This window comes from Theropithecus gelada, chromosome 2 (genome assembly GCF_003255815.1).
Source record: "Theropithecus gelada isolate Dixy chromosome 2, Tgel_1.0, whole genome shotgun sequence".
Lineage (NCBI taxonomy): Eukaryota > Metazoa > Chordata > Mammalia > Primates > Cercopithecidae > Theropithecus > Theropithecus gelada.
Window position 1 is genome coordinate 124,691,839 of NC_037669.1, and position 4,799 is coordinate 124,696,637.

The 4,799-nt window shown below is 34.1% G+C and overlaps 1 pseudogene; it reads right to left on the reverse strand.

The window, feature by feature from the left end:
• Positions 1 to 216: 216 nt before the first annotated feature.
• Positions 217 to 296, reverse strand: LOC112619994 (annotated as a pseudogene).
• Between the last annotated feature and the right edge of the window lie 4,503 nt (positions 297 to 4,799).

The following is a 4,799-nucleotide window of genomic DNA, read 5'->3' on the forward strand; positions in this document are numbered from 1 at the left end:
AATGTTGAGGTCATGTGCAGGGTCAGTAGGAGGGGTAGTGAAAATATTGGAAATGGTATTTGAAATAGTATTTGAAATGGGATCAAGGGGACATAACAGATTAAAATCAGAAAGCAAGTACAGTAAACTTTGGAGTTGAGCTATATAGGAAAGCATAGAAAAGAGATGATAGCTAGAAGGAAATATAAGCTTTTATTAAAATAATATTTTTTATTAAAATGTTTTTTATTTAAATATGAAAGTTCAAGTATCTTTATATTCTACACTTGATCTTAGCCAAAAGGCCGAGAAGCGGTTATTTATACCCTAATGGAAATAATCAAGTTTAATGAGAATGTTACTAATGCAAGAGAAAGGAAGAATATTGGTTTGAATTTCCTCATTTAGGTGAGAGATAATTAACAGGTTCAAACTAGATTCCGATACATTAGGATTACAGATAAAAGCAAATTAAGGTCAGGGTCGGGGTCAATGAAGTTAGAGGTAGAGTTAGAAAGATAACCAGAATAATTTGTCTTTGCTAAGAACATGGAAGGTCAAAAGCTAAATATATGATATAGGTCACGCAGTGAGTTTATGATACAGTGAAATTCAAGGAGGATACCTTCTGATTGCTTCTGTTTTTCAGGGAAATAGGATAAAAAATATCATCTAGAGTGAGAATGGTATTGAAGTGAATGAACTAGATAAATAACCTTAGATTTCTGGGCAGGATATATAAGGTCTCAAGTGAGATTGGTGTTCATGATTTAAATGGAAGCCTATTAATTGTTTCGGGGCCCTTATCCACCTGCAAAAGTATAGTAGTGAAATAAATAGAGACTGAGAGACTGGCCTATTTGACATAATAAGAGTATAAAATAGGTAGTGAGAGACAAGGGATGCATAACATATACAACAGGAATAAGGACAATTGGCCATACAATTTATATGCTGAGCAAGAAAAAAGTTAGTACCAGAAAGTGAATAAATCAGTGAAAGGGCAATAGGATCAATGCCTGTGGGCACAGATAATATTTTTAAAATATAATGACTAGTAGAGCATAGGTACCAACGAAGTAAAACTAGGTACACACTTGGGAGGCTGAGGCAGGAGAATCGCTTCAACCTGGGAGGCAGAGGTTGCAGTGAACCGAGATATCCTGATTGCACTCCGGCCTAGATGACAGAGCAGCAAGACTCTGTGTCAAAAAAAAAAAAAAAAAAAAAAAAAAAAACCAACTAGCTACACAACAAGTCAGAACTCACTGACCACAAACAATTGGTCTTCATACTGGAAATTTCCAGTTGGTATCAGAAATAGTTGTAGATACTGCTAGAGTTGTTAATGTGTTGAAGTTGGAATACTAAAAAGGCTTTTGCGAACAGAGAGAAAATGTTCTTCAAGGTATAGGATGCTTCAAATTGAGATTGTGTTTATTAAAGATAGCTGTCATAGTGGATTGCAGAGAGAGGTCAAAGTATAAGTTCACTAGAGGAGAGATTAGCGCAAAAAACAAAGTGTATGGCATATGGGGTGATCAACTATGTGAAAACAGATATAACCAAGAATTAAAATAAGAATGGAACAATTTCCCAAGAGTTTAAATCTGTAAGGATTATCAGAAAGAGCCATAGAGATCTATAGATGACTATGACATGGAGCATTATCAAGTGGCATTGTCTAATACATATGCTTCAGAAGCTCCAGATTTAGGGGAAGATGGAAAGCACAATGTTCTAATAGGGGTGATAAGAAACAAGTAGAAATGCCAATCCAACTTCTATCCCAAGATATAAGACATAAGAGAAAACTTCTGCAACTTGAGAAATCTATAGGAGAAGTAGAATTTTTCAAAGAGATTTAGATTTAAGATAGAGAAAGAAGGTAAAAGGAAAAACTGAGAGATACATTGAGAACATAAACAATAGAACAGGAGGTGTTGGAGAGTGGGTCAGAAAAAAAAGAACGCAAAACCTTCTGGAAATGTTGTTGAGCTGATCTTAGAATCCTGCATTTATTGTGGATTTGACAGGATATCTTTGGTGACCTCAAGGCTCATAGATGATTTGAGGCTGTGAAATTTGTGAGAGAGAGGGTGAGCATTGTTGCCAAAAGCTCTTAGTCCTGTGGAACTCTGTCGTCATGACTGCTAATAAAAAAATGGGGCAAAAGATAGACGTTTTTTCAAGAATAAATAATAATCTGGTTTATATTTTGCTTTATGGAAATGGATTGACAGGTATACTACAAATAGTGAAGCCATGAAGCTGATAATTTACTTTTAGTCCTAGAGAAAAGACCATTTTTTGAGATTGTATGTCATTAATAAAGTTTTAATGTATGTACTCACTTGCTTATCCTTTGTCCTTAAACCATCATTTGCCTAAATTTTGTTCATATATAACTAAACACAAAGTTTTCAAAAATGTACCCTATTCTACACAAAAAAACTTTTATATTAGCCTGGTCTTTCTGTCCAGTATTCCTTTTGTTTGGTTTAGAACGATCTATTGTCAGAGGCATTTGAAACGGAGTGGCTACATCTTGAATAGGGGTTAAGTAAAATGAGGTTGAGACCTACTAGGCTGCATTCCCAAGAGGTTAAGCATTCTTAGTCACAGGATGAGATAGGATGTCAGCACAAATACAAGTCACAAAGATCTTGCTGACAAAACAGGATGCAGTAAAGAAGCCAGCCAAAACTCACCAAAACCAAGATGGTGACAAAAGTGACCTCTAGTCATCCTCACTTCTCATTATACCCTAATTATAATATATTGGCAAGTTAAAAGACAGTACCACCAGTGCCATTACAGTTTACAAACGACATGGCAGTATCAGGAAGTTACCCTACATGGTCTAAAAAAGAAGAGGAACACTCAGTTATGGAATTGCCCCACCACCCTTTCCTGGAAAATTCATGAAAAATCCACCCCTTGTTTATCATGTAATCAATAAATAACCATAAGTGTACTTGGTCAAGCAGTCTAGCCCGCTGCTCTGCTCACAGAGTAGCCATTCTTTTATTCTTTTACTTTCTTAATAAAGTTGTTTTCAATTTATGGACTCGCACCAAATTCTTTCCTGAGTGAGGTTCAAGAACTCTCTCGTGGAGTTTGGATTGGGGCTCCTTTCCAGTAACACTATGACTGATTTTACCAAGATTGACACAATGAACGTGAAATTTAAAAGTATTTTAAAATGTTATTTAAGTTGTAAAAATTGACAGAGGTGATGGTTTCACAACACTGTGAATGTTTAATGCCACTACATTTTACAGTTAAAAATGCTTAAAACGGTTCATTTTATATTATGTACATTTTATTGCAAAATGTTTTTAAGACATTGTATATACTTGTTTCATTATAAATGAAAATATGTCTTTGAAAAAGGTGCAAGAAAATCAGTTGAAGGTTATTTAATCCACTGAATACTCTAAAATATGTGCTAAAGTGCATCCATAAGTTTTATTTCAACTGTTACATACATTTGTTTGAAAATAATTTCTTCTGTCAATGACATCAAGTCTCATGACTCTCTTCAACCCAGAAATCCACCTATGCCCTAACCAAATTACATGAAAATTATAAAAGTACTTCAAATTCAGTAGGTTTCCAACTGGATTTATTATTTCTTTTGTCAAACATCTTTTTCTTCCCTGTTCATTAACTCAGTTGGAAACACTCTCTTCCTTCCAAAAATATAGTCAAAAGTTTTCATTATATGTTGATGGGTTATATATTAGTGAAGACTTTTAACTTCTTCTATATAAGGGACCCCTTTGCACATGATCTAGCTGCTGTCATCTTTTTGAGGAAGTGTATCACATTGATATCAGTTGTCTGAAAATACAATTCACAGCATGATACATTTTTTTTCTCCACGACTTTTAAGGAATCCTCAATAGTTAGATAATATATCTCATATATCTTAATATTAAAATAATACATGTTCTGGCTTCCATATGTTTTGCCAGTATTATGACCTAGTTAATTGTACTTAATTTCTTTTGTCCTAACCATGCTAATCCAACTGACATTTTAAGAAATGTCTTTTAAAGACAACAACAAAACAACAACAACGACAACAACAAACTGCTCTTTTGTGTCCTCTTGGTTTGGAACGGCCATCTATGTGGTTACTGCTTACTGAAACATCCTTCATTCTTAAAACAGTGATTAAGATATGACTTTTCACAAAATCTGGCTGGATTCAAGTATTGGCTTTTCTGTTTACTTACCGTGAAAAGGAAAAAAATATTATTACTATTTAAAAGGGCTGTTGTGAGCGTCAAGTAACTAAATACACGGACATTTAATGTCTGGCATATCGTAAAGACACAGCTATTGTTTCTGTTGCTACTTTTTTGTTACTATTATTATTGTTAACATTTAAATACTGTTCTTTCTTAAGGCTTTCCAGCCCCCTAATATGAAAATATGTTTCAATAGCATTTTCTGGTGTTTATATAAAGTATAGATTTCATTATAGAATACTTATTTAATAGATTTTAATAATGTCTGTCATACAATTTAACATTTCTGAAGTTGGAATGCATCTTCTTATGGATAGCATTTTACAAACCTGCATTGGCATACACTGAGAACCAAAAAGATTTGCATTTGAGTCACCTAAGGACAAAATAAACCTGAGACAACTTTCATTAAATTCTCTGCTTGAGGCTTTTGGACCACACTAGCAGTGTGAATTCAGATTACAAACCTTGAAAGATAATGCCTGGTGATTTAAATCATCTGGGAAAGTTTTACTTCTTCCGCCAAGTATCAGGGTAGAGGCTTGTTTGTTAATTTGCTGT